This window comes from Chelonia mydas, chromosome 3 (genome assembly GCF_015237465.2).
Source record: "Chelonia mydas isolate rCheMyd1 chromosome 3, rCheMyd1.pri.v2, whole genome shotgun sequence".
Lineage (NCBI taxonomy): Eukaryota > Metazoa > Chordata > Testudines > Cheloniidae > Chelonia > Chelonia mydas.
In genome coordinates, this window is record NC_057851.1 from 99,780,114 (window position 1) to 99,793,467 (window position 13,354).

The window sequence follows — 13,354 nt, forward strand, 5'->3', positions numbered from 1 at the left end:
TTGTAAATAGTCCCTTATGATTCACTGCTAATTATTTCGTAAAAAAACGTGATAATAATCTTTGCTGGTTAAAGTAAACTTCACTTATTTCCAAACACAATTAAAAAAATATTCTTGGGGCTGTTTTCCAGATTGACAGCCTCTAATTCTGAAGTCTTTTTTTTTATCCCCACAACAGTTATAATCATGGACAGCAGTAGGGTAAGTTTCTTCATACTTCCCTGGCAGTACCCTTCAAACATTGACCCTTCTCTAACACTGAGAAAGAATAGTTCAGTCTCTATGGCAGATTCAGTTCTTCCTTCACTGCTGAGACTCAGACCATGATTTAGTACTAAATCTGGTGGCAGTGGTCATCTGTCTTCTAGGAACTGGACTGGGCCCACAAAACTCTCATTAATATGCCACTGAACATGTCAATATAACAATATCAGTTTAAATTCACACCTTAGAATGATTATACTGAAAAAACCTTCCTGTGTAGGCAAGGCCTTAGAGGTGAAAGACTGAGTAGTGCTTTAATCCCCTGAGCCATCCAGCCTCAGCTGTGACCCTAGCTCTTCCAAATGATGGGTCTTATAAACTAGCCACAAAAAGTTTTATGTGGACAAGCAACTGCAGCAGCTCCAAACCTTCTTTGATTTGGAAATAGAACTGGAAATTGTACGAGGTGAAGCTCACTCACTAGATTTCCAGTACAACTTGGTGTCATCTACAGTAAGCCAAGGGTCCTGTCCACAGTCCAGAAACTACATTTATAGTCCACGTACAGAGCTAAAACCGTTCAGTTTTGCAGTAGAGACATGATTGACCTGTGTTTAATTCGTGTTTCTGAACCATGCTACAGCTGTGAAGTTTATCAGGGTTGCAGCACAACTCAGAAACACATTTTTAAAATGGTTTAGTCCTGTCTTCTCTGCAAGACCACTGGTGCTTCAACAGTGTAGATAAGATCAAAGATACCCCAAGAAGACCCTCTCTTACAGTATTTCTAGACCAGATTTTTTTCATGGGTAAAACCAGGAACTTTACATGGTGCAGAAATGTACCTTCCTTTTTCAACGTTCAAAAGAGTTTGGGGTTCATTTTGAGTTCTAAGTAAAGCTTCAGATTGGTTTTCTATATATCTTAACCCATGTGTCTATCCATGACATAAATATTTACATGTTTTGGTGAAGTACTATTTTAGTAGGAGAAATAATGTAATCACTCAGCATTAAACTACTTAAAATAGTCTGCAATGACAGAGTTTCTAGCAGATTAAATTTAAATACAGGAACTCTTCTTAATGAGATGGAGGATAGGGATTGAAAGGGAAATGTAAAAAATATTATCCTCACAAAGTGCAAGTTTATTCTCAAAATTAATTACAAGAGTATGTGACATCAGAACACAGTCTCATAACCCAAGCTAAGGTCTGGACTACACATAGTTTCTGTACCTATTTAACTATTTCAGGCAGGAGTGTGATTTTATAGTTAAATCAGTACAATCCCCAGCACGAATGCAGTAAGCAGATATAAAGATGCTTGCATATTCCTGTACATTTAGGGGACTACACTACAGTAGAATAACCACCTTTATAGTTTATAACTATATTGCTACTAGGGAGTACTACCACTTTAACTATATTGGTTTCTAAACGGATATAGTATAAGCAGTGCAAAAATTGTGCAAGAAAGCCCTAAGGTTTCAGGCACTATGGCAGATACCCCTGACAAGTCTCTGTTACTTAGCTCAGTGGTTCTCAACCAAGGGTACGTGTACCCCTGAGGGTACTCAGAGGTCTTCCACGGGGTACATCACACATCTAGATTTTTGCCTAGTTTTACAACAGGCTACATAAAAAGCACTAGCGAAGGCAATACAAACTAAAATGTCATAAGCAATGACTTGTTTATACTACTCTATATACTATACACTGAAATGTAAGTACAATATTTATATTTCAGTTGATTTATTTTATAATTATATGACAAAAATGAGAAAGTCAGCAATTTTTCAGTAATAGTGTGCTGGGACACTTTTGTATTTTTATGTCTGATTTGGTAAGTTTTTAAGTGAGGTGAAGCTTGCAGGTACACAAGACAAATCAGACTCTTGAAATCAGTAGTCTGGAAAGGTTGAGAGCCACTGACTTAGTCAATGATCCAAAGCCTATTTAAATCAATGGGAGTTTTTCTGTTTTCCCTACTGGACTTTGGATCAAGCCCTTAGGCCCAGATTTTTAAAGGTATTGAGGTGCCTAACTCCTATAGGCACCTAACCATCTTTACAGATCTGGGTTTTAGCCCCTAAACAGAAGGAGAAGGAGCTATGTCCAAACACACAACAAAACAGCCACAAACAAATTTCTTTAGGACCAAAAAGTTTATTTGTTGTTTGCTGTTTTCAGTGAAATTGACTTGACAAAATGTATAATGAAAATCAGTTCCCTAAAATTATAAGCCAAGAACTCCAGTAGTTTAATCTCCTTGTTTATGCATACAGTGGTGTGGCCACTGATCGCCTCTTATGCATCCCCTTTGTGGACAGAGGTCACTCTACCACCCTGCCTCTCTCATCCATCCCATCTCTTCAGGGGCCTTTTAAGAATTCAGTTCAAAAAGTAATTCAAACAATCCCCAGAAGGGGTCCCATTGATTTAGTCCTCAGGTGCATATGAGCCCTCCAGGCCCCAATCCACGTTCAGTGTCTCTCTCCCAGTAGTCCAACGCAAAGTCTTTCCAAACAAAATACAAATTTAAACAGTCTTCGCCCCAGCTTCAGATGGGCACAGCCCCCTCCTCCCTGAGGATGGATCGGTCTGTCTGTTTGTCAGTCTCTCCTCTGCTTCTTGGACAGAATCTCTCCCAGCCCAGGCCTCCCTGCCTAGAGAGTTTTCTCTTGTTTACTGTCAAGCTTCTGCCCATCTCCTTGTCCCCCGCTTCTCAATTACACTCTCAATACCCCCTGCCTTCTGCCCTTTTACCCTGGGATCACCTGATTCCCCTCAGGTGCAGATCGCCATGTAATTAGTGCTGGCTTAGCTCCAGGCTCTCCCACCCAAGGGCAAGCCATGCTGTTACAATGCAATTCTTGACTAAAACTGTGAATCTGTTCAGATTATTACGGAAGGCTTTAGTACATTGTCACCTGTCCACTACGAATACTATTCTCATTCTTTTGTGTTGAAGTTCAGTTCTTTAGGCTCCTATCATTACTGTTGATAAAAAAAAAAAAAGATGGGCTTAAATAAGTTTCATGGTGAAAGTTGTCCCACTGCAGAAGGGCTGCATCGTGTTATGCAGCACTTACACCTTTTATACAATATGTAAGTGGTGCTTAAAACTTTGCATGAATGTTCTATACTGGAGTAAATTTCATGTGAACAAGGCCCGATTCTCCACTGCCTGCACTTTGTATGGTCACTTATACCTGTCGAAAAGAAATATAGAATATTTATTGTTCTGAAAAACACCTGGAGTGTAAAACACTATCAGATCAGACAGTAATGTAGTTCATCTAATTTTCACACATGTAAAAGGTACCCAGGGCAAAGCAGCGAAGAATCAAGCCTGTGCACTGAATCAACATGCTAACCAGAAAGAAAAGTCCAAGAAAACTGTTGCTAATCATAGAGCAAGTTCATTCTGTCATGCATAATGTACTGGACATTAATGTCCTCTATATTAATCAACATGATTGTGTCAATTCTTTCTGAACCTTCCATTTAGATTTCAATGTATTTGAACCCAGCAGTTTATTCAGTTTCAATGACTATATTGCAATCAACACTTCCTTGATAGCTATAGGGGCATCTGTTCACTAACACACAGGGTGGTCAATATCCCTTTAGGAGAAAATCAGCTAGTTCCTCTGTTCTACACACTTGGGAAGAACAGAGTTGCTTATAAAATGTAACAAATGTTTCCTGGATTTTGGCCAATATATTTCTGATCCTCTCTTGATCTTCATTTTCACTAATCCTTTTCTCTTTGTGTTCTTTCCTTTTGTTGATAAGCCAAAGTTCTGTCAGTCTTGTTTCCTCTCTCGAAAAACGTATTTTTGTTAAGTTTAATTAAGCATTCTGCTTTGTTTGCCAAGAGCAAATTAAGTTCCCCCCACGCTGAAATCAAATTTCGCAAAGTGTCCGGGCAATTAGCTCTAATATGTGGTTGCTGTAACTCTTAAATTTTCCCTTTCAAAGGTTTTCATATTCCTTAGTCTTTGTTTCTGAACAGAGGAAGTGAAACTATTTATCTTCCCTCTGATTGTGGCCTTTGGGTTCTCCCAGGCAACAGTAACCCCTACGTCCACCAGGCCATTAACCACCCATTGATATTCAGCCAAAACCTCCCAGATAATCTATAACCCAAAGGTATTTGAAGTAACAAATTGTTCATTCTCCAACTAAAATGCTCTGCTTATGGATCAACCTGCTGGAACTGGAACACAACCTGAGTATGGTCTTCTGAAGAGCTCTTCCAAACAGCACATTTAAAGCATTCATCTGCACCGAGGGAAATCGCCTTTACAAACTGTACATTAGCACAATCGCCCAAAACAATTCAACAGCCTCAGTCTTTCACACAGAGAGTTTATCTTCCGTGTGTTTATTGTCAGGGGTTTGACTTCAACAGGTTTTAACAGAAAGAAAACACAACGTGATGCAAAATAAATGGAATAGCAAAAAGGACCTGATTGAGCAAGCATATAACAAAACCCAGTCTTTTGTAATCTGGTGTTGTGGCCTAGCTCTAGGTTGAGCCTGCTAATTGATCCTCTTTAACCTTCCTAATGAGCTGTTTTCATAAACTTGAAGAAGTTAACTCCCGGTTAGCCAGATACTACACTTTAAAGGGCCTGGCTACACTGGAAACTTCAAAACACTGCCGCGGGAGCACTTTGAAGTGCGAATGTGGTCGAGCACGAGCGCTGGCAGAGAGGTCTCCCAGCACTCCTGGTAATCCATCTCCACCAGGGGATTAGCTCAGAGTTTTGGGAGCACGGCTCCCAGTGCTCGGCGCCTGTCCACATTAGCGCTTTAAAGCGCTCAGACTTGCTGAGCTCAGGGGGGTGATTTTTCACACCCGTGAGCCAGCAAGTTAGAGCGCTATAAAATATAAGTGTAGACAAGCCTTCTGTCAGGAGAACACAATTGGTGCCAAGTGATAGTTGTTTCAGCTCCAATAAAAAGTCACATTTGATAAAAAAAAATAAAATAAAAATAAAAACCCTGGATTGTCTCCAAAATGTCAACTAGATAAGCATCAGCTAATTTGTTCATAAGGAATTTGACAGTTTAAACATTATGCTGTCAGTCACTGTCCCTCTCCTTTCCTCCAATCTCCATCCTCCTCCTCCATTTATTTTGGCAAAGTGATATATTGCATTGTAGAAAATGGCACTCTGTCAGTAACCATCATGATACCCCGAACACATCACTCTAGGTCAGACAGAACTGCTTGGACTGTAGAACAAAAGGTATCAGTGCACTTCCAGAAATGATAGTCATTGACCAGTCATCTTGCAAGATTCTCTAATGAAGAAATAATTGGTTTTAACATATGAAACCTGTAATTACACGTAATATCCTTTTGTTAAAAAACAGATTTTACTTCAGGCCTCAGACATGTTTTCTTGCTCCAGATACACCCCCTGCTGCTCTCAAGCCTCCTTCCCCCCAACCTACTGCTAGTTCCTTTTAGCCCCAGGCTCTAAATGGGTTTTACTGTTCATCTCATCCCCCTTCCTCTTTTCACCCTCCCTGCCCCCACCCCCGTCACATTCATCCCACACCTGCAAAACTGAAAAATCTGAGACTTTCTTTTGGCTGACTCTGCTGCTTAAATAATACAGAGGGAAGGCACAATCAGCAGTTAGATGCCCAAATCCCTTTGACTTTCAGTGGGAGCTGGGCACCTCACTGCCTTCTGTGATTTTTAAAATCTCCCCCATAAATAATAGAGCAATAATATAGTCTCTATTTCACATGAAAGCAAACACAATGGGGCTCAAGAATTCAAGAATCACCTTCTCTATGGCCTGTCTGCATTGTAACAGACTCAGTGCTTTTCCTCTGTTGTATTCAGCATCACAGCTGTAGTATCTGTGGCTGTGACCCCCATTGTCATAATACTGCTAACAGTCTGGGATTTTTGGAGGCAGGCCTTCATGTCGGTGAAATCCCCCCAAAGGCTGAAGTTGGACAGTTATGTTCTGCTCCTTTCTCCTGTTTCTCTCTCACTCCTACTTCTCTATCCTTCCCCTGCTCCTCTCTCTCTCTCTCTCTCTCCATCTTCTCTTTTTCTACCTAACTAAGCTGCTCCTTTCCATTTTGACATCTCTTCTATCTCAGGTTTCAGAGTAGCAGCTGTGTTAGTCTGTATTCACAAAAGGAAAAGGAGTACTTGTGGCACCTTAGAGACTAACAAATTTATTTGAGTGTAAGCTTTCGTGAGCTACAGCTCACTTCATCGGATGCATGTAGTGGAAAATACAGTGGGGAGATTTTATATACACAGAGGACATGAAACAATGGGTGTTACCATACGCACTGTAACAAGAGTGATCAGGTAAGGTGAGCTATTACCAGCAGGAGAGCGGGAGGGGGGCGGGAGGGAGGAAACCTTTGTAGCGATAATCAAGGTGGGCCATTGACAAGAACGTGTGAGGAACAGTGGGGCGGGGGTGGGGGAAATAAACATGGGGAAATAGTTTTACTTTGTGTAATGACACATCCACTCCCAGTCTTTATTCAAGCCTAAGTTAATTGTATCCAGTTTGCTGAATTGGAATTAATTTGCAAACTGGATACAATTAACTTAGGCTTGAATAAAGACTGGGAGTGGATGTGTCATTACACAAAGTGAAACTATTTCCCCACGTTTATTCCCCCCCCCCCCCACTGTTCCTCACACGTTCTTGTCAATGGCCCACCTTGATTATCGCTACAAAGGTTTCCTCCTCCCCGCCCCCCTCCCGCTCTCCTGCTGGTAATAGCTCACCTTACCTGATCACTCTTGTTACAGTGCGTATGGTAACACCCATTGTTTCATGTCCTCTGTGTATATAAAATCTCCCCACTGTATTTTCCATTACATGCATCTGATGAAGTGAGTTGTAGCTCACGAAAGCTTACGCTCAAATAAATTTGTTAGTCTCTAAGGTGCCACAAGTACTCCTTTTCTTCTTCTATCTCACACACTTTGCTCCTAAACTCCCAGATCTTTCTTGTTCCTTGTCTCCTGCTCCTCACCCCCAGTGAGATTGATGTTTCTCCCCACTAATAGCTGGAATTAGTGAAGGATTCATGATTCAGCTCTATTGCAATGAAGTGGGAAGTGGAGATGGTAAAAACAGTATATGAAACATACTCTAAACTAAAGCACTACATTCCAGCACCTCTCAAAAGAAAACACATGGCCTTTTTTTTTAAAGACTTAGGATTTTAAACAGAAACGGAGAACCTGGTTGAGCATACAAGGGAGTAAGCACTACCCAGAGAAGCTATTTTTGAAAGGTATATTATATTTGTCTTATATTTTATGATGGTTCCAACTTTTATGAGAACATGTCTGACTTCCAAATTCCAAACCTAAAACCCTAATTATTACTAACAACTGTCAGGATAGAATTCTACATTTTTGTTATAGGAATATAACAGATCTTGTTAAATGCTGTTTTGCCTACTGTAAAACATTTTTTGCTTCGCAATGTTCAGTCATTTTACTTTTTCTATAATTGATTGATTTCTGAAAGGTTAGGATTAAAGGTCATAGAAAGTTTGTCTAACATTGATGGGGTGAATTCACAATGCCATATTTGCAGATAGCAGCTTAAAAACTTTGTTTTCCTCTCTGAGTCAAATGAAAAGGTTATTTGCTTGACAGAACAACGATCCTAATCTCTTTCCCATTCATTTCAACTTTCATAGCCTTTGAAACTTTATTTCAGCAAGTGTGCAACAAAAGCTAACCTGTATTTAAACTCATACTTCGTAGCCTCTAGTGTAGAACTTTTGCAGTTATAACAGCCACTCCTCAATAGCATATTACCATTTAGATATTATTTTTATCCATTAGTTTACACTTTGATCATTTAAACACAAGGAGACAGATCCTCAGCTGGTATAAATTGACTAATTTGTACAAGCGGAGGACTTGGCCCAATTATTTTAATTTGTTTTGCCAGAATAAATATGTGGTGTTATTATAATTACTCGCTGAGTTTTGTAACAGTTTGTAACAATAAGGGCAGAAAAATTAGAATTCTGGTTTATATAGGATCTTTTATCTGAAAAATCTACTAATGTTAACTTCTTTGTGCCTTACTCATTACGTGTATATTTCACAGTAAATTATATTGACCGTGTTGAGGCCTATATGTTTGGCCTACAATCATAGGTCCATTATAGTAAGTGGAAAGACTCTCACTGACATCAATGGGATCTGGATCAGGCCCATAGTTTCTGTCAGCTTCCCAGGCAAACAATCTTTAGTTTTGAATCATCTTTATTGCACTATCACAGATCTCGCTGAAAAAAATCCCTACTCATTCATGGAGCTCGTCTGAGTACCAAAGTGATGGAGGGGCTTGAATAGATTTATCTAACTGGAATGCTAAGCAAAATATCAGCGGGGTTCTCCATCAAAGTCTATACTTGTTCTAAGGAGCCTATTAGGAGCTGCTTACTCAGGCAAAATTCCTATTTGAAATTTAGCTGGGTATGGAGCCTAGCATTAGGCCTTAGATGTGAAAAAGTTGGTTCCATGTTCGAGCACAAATCACCTGAGTCTTTACAAAGGATAGTCTTGTCATATTTGATTCAGTGCCAACGCAACTGAGCAAAACGGGGGGACAGTAAAATAATTTCCAGGCTTGTTGACTGAGTTTAGTAAAGGCCCTGCCCTCTGTGGATACCACTGAAGTAAATGTCATTTATGTTTCATAGCAACCACAAACCTGTAGGTGCAAGATTAAAACAGAAAAAGGGGTAAAAAAAGAAAGCAAATACTTACAGTTAAACTTTTGTACCTAGGGCTCACATACAGTAGTGATTCATTTTTACCAAGAGGGAAAGTAGGGGTATCCCTTTCATGAGTCAAATTCTTTTTCTTGTGGATTTCATTGTTTTGTATATTTTGGTTCTTGATTTTACTTTAATATCCGTGTAATATTGATAAGAATAGTAGCACAAGATGCAACCACCAAATTACGCTTTCCCCTCACCAAGAAAGAAAGAAGCCAATCATCTAACACAGTATGTCCAAAACATACATTTTTATACAGAGATTTGTAAGAAAAATAGGCCTGCTATGTTTCATAATAGCAACACATGGCCTACAGTTGCATACCTGAGCTTAATGAACCAAACTCCAGTTCAAAACCCCTCAACTTCAGTGGGAGATTCAGGAGCTCCGCAAATCAAGCCAATTGTTTAAGTGCCTAACATTAGGCACTCAAGTTTGAAATTTTGGGTCATAGTTCCTTTCATCTAAAGGAATTTATAAGCATTCATTTAATTTAAGATTAACTGAGTTAGCTGAGATTTTTACAGATAGATGAACTGAGATACAGAAAAGCAAATTCAGCCCTGATGAAATTCAATTGTCTCTTGAGTTATGCCAGAGATGAATTTGGTAGATATGGTCAAATGTGGATTTCATTGTTTTGTATATTTTGGTTTTTTGGTATTTTTGGTATTTTGCATCCGATGAAGTGAGCTGTAGCTCACGAAAGCTCATGCTCAAATAAATTGGTTAGTCTCTAAGGTGCCACAAGTACTCCTTTTCTTTTTGCGAATACAGACTAACACGGCTGTTACTCTGAAAAATGGTCAAATGTGTCCACTGATTTTGTATGCCCCTGTTTATGGTTGTCTGGCTTGAGACACTTAACAGTAGGTGTCTAAATCTGGACTTCTAAAAAAAACCACAGGGGATTTTTTTAAAAAAAGTTCTCTCCAAGTGATTCATTCGAGGATTTTGAGTGAGTCAGTAGCAGATTCAGAAATGGAAACCAAGGACCTAATCCAAAGCCCATTGAAGTCAGTTCTAGGACGCACATTGACTTGAATGGGCTTTGGATCAGATTCTAAGAGTTCTGACTTCTAGTCCCTGGCTCTGACAATCACACTGTGGTAATATACATAGCATGGCTCTGTGGCAGAATGAGATGCTCATTTCACATTTATGCCTCTTATTGCTTTTCCAGCTCACAGTTATTTGAGAACTAAGCTGGTGTCTGAGACCTTTGAAAAAAGCTGAAGGGTTTGGGCACTGCTATTTTATATGCAGCTCTTTTCTATACTTTTTTGCAGGAAACTAAAGATATATTACTCCCTCTCTCCCATGTTGACATCTTTTTGGTCAGTCTGGGTAAGCTTTAAAGATCAGTGAAGACATACACAAAATACACACTTCTGTCAAATTATGGTTTGACACAATGTGGGGTGAATTACAACAGAACCCATGACATTCAACTGTACCAAATACTTTTGTACTATTATTATTGTTATGACTTCATAATGATCAAAATAACTTTTCTATTAAAAGTTGTATTAAAAGCCCCCTGATTCCTCTTAGGGTTGATCCCAACAGCCATCTAACATGATTTAAAATTACAACAGCCTTGTCATCACTGGAATTTTATCACAGGTTAATATGGGTTAGTTTAACATAGTTTTAAAATACACTTTTTTTCCTAATGAAGAAGAGACTGCAGTTTCACAAAAGACGTCACTAGGAAAGTCAGTGGTAGAAAGAAAGGTTTTAAAAGATTTTTTAAAAAGGTGACAAATTTTAATTTCATTTCGTTTTTATCAAGATGGCTACCACAAGTCGGCTCAAAAATGCTAACTATTGTCAAATATGCTTTAGATTTTAATCATGGTGACCAGTGTTTCTTAATTTAGAATTTTCAATCTGCTGGGCTAAGTAAAATTGTTTTTTTAATGACAAGAAATGCCTCTTCCTTTCTTTCTACCAGAATGGGAGAATAAGTTGAAAATTGAACCCAGGTCTCCCACATGCCTAAATAGAGCACATCACCAGGCAGCCCTTGGGTGTTTTCAAAAAGCAACTACAATAACTTTTCATTATAAAAAAAGCAGCTACAGTAACTTTTCATTATCAAACAATAATAAAGTTGCCTGAATACTGAATGAAAGCAGCTGGAAATCTAATGGCAGAAATCCCAGGATGTGTAATGACTTGGTTAAAATCAACTAGAACCTGAAGATGGAAGTAACAAGTCTATTACCTGTGGTTACTTATATGGCCTGTATTTCTATAGCACCTCACAATATATAATGTGTTTATTCCACAACACCCTTACGAAGTAGGGAACAGCTATTATCCCTATTTTACCGATAGAGAACTTAGGCACTGACAAACTAAGTGACTTGTTCACGGTCACATAGGAAGCCTGGGATGGAACAAGGAACCCAATCCACATCTCCAGAATCCCAAACCAACACCCTACCCAGCAATATCCTATACTTCCTCTCTCAATCCTCTTCTCTTCTAGCGAAATAACATGTATTCTTTGATCAAGGAGGTAGGCTCTCATGGGGCTTGGCTAAGCACTTAAACAGTGAGCATCTAGTAAATAATATATTTTACTGAGAGAGAGAAAGGCATTGTCTAAGCACAGGAGCTGGAGCCTGAAACTCCTGAATTCTAGTCTGGCTCATTTAAAAAATAAATTGTGTGGACTACAGGGCTTATAATGGAGAAGTGTAAAATAAGAAATGGCAGTGGAGAAGCAAGGGGAAAGGGCACGATGATGATGATGAAGTAAAAGGAGGAAGTAGGAACAATATATATTTATTTAAAAAAAAAACACAAATAAAGTCTATTAGCCCGGTCCCATTTCAGTTAATGGCATAACAAGACCACTCATTTGACAAAAGTTTACCGGTAGAGGTAGTTGAAATTTGGAATTTTCATCCTGCGGGAAAATTCCAAGATTTCAAAATCTGATTTCATCCCAAATCAGAATATTGAAATCTAAGAATGTTTCCTAAAACATAGGTGATGAGAAGGTCGGATGGTTGCTCTGTCCCATTTATGCCTTTATGAAGGGGCTTGTTGATGTGAAGGATGCAGGTGAGACCAACGGACACTGCTGGCTAAAGCGTTCTGATCTCTGGCACATGGGACAGATGGGCAGTAGAAGAGGAACACATATAGACAAGCATTTGAACTCTGTTTTTTTCAACTTTATTGTTTTTACTTATGTTATGTAACAAAAGTTAAAATGATAACTAATATATATATATATATATATATAAAACGCAATATGTAATACAAAAGTTGAAAAGATAACATCAAAACAAAATGCTCTGGCCTTATTGAAATGAAACATTTTGGTAATTTCTCACAAAAATTTCAATAAAATCAATACATTCCCACAAAATATTTCAGGTTAGTTAGATCAGCATTTTCTCACAGAAAATCTCCATCAGAAAATTTTTGACCCTCTAATTGCAGGAACTGGCACTTTGCATTCAAAATGTAGTGTGCGATTTTCAAAAGTGCTCCGCGCTCCCCTAATTCTAAATCTTACTCCCACTGATGTGAGATCTTTTCCATTGATTTTAATGGAAGTATGACAGAGCCTATTACCTTTAATAGGCTTTGGATCAGGCCCTTACAGAAGAGTCTTTTGTTACATCACTCATCACAGTCAGAGAATAAAGAGATGGAAATTAATCAAAAAAATAATTAAAAACGTGTTCACTGCTCTAGGCATGTTCCAGTTTGTTGTTCAGCTCACTTCATTTCAGCATTTCATTTCTAGTGATTTGACTGGTTATAACTTAAAAAGCAATAATGAAAAAGATTGAAAGATATTTGTTTTGTTTTAGATGGCACTTCAGAACTCATGGAATATTTATAGCTAGCTAGCTATACAATAAGATTTTCAACAAAGCATGCTTTTTAATTCAGTGATATAGGAGTATGTCATACATTTTCATTGCACGTCAGAGGCAGCATTGCATATATCTATTTGCTATCAAATAATACAATGAAATAGATATTTTCCCTAGTGGTAGGTTTATATGATGAGGACTAAAGTGCATTGGCTCACACAGCTTCCATTCTCTCCATCATATCAATAAGCCACGCATTAGTTAGAAAACCTAAACAAAATATCTCACCAGACTTAAATAAGCCTGACTAAAGCCTGACATGGTCTCCCTTTTGTTCAATCTAACTAGGTTCTTATACCAGGCCCGTGGTATCTGAGCACCTAAAGAAGTGGTGCAAACAATTATTTCAATCCATTGGCCTCTGGGTTATGTTGCATCACACAGCTGCTGACCAATACAAACTCAGAGCAGAACTACTACGATGCAGTAAGCTGG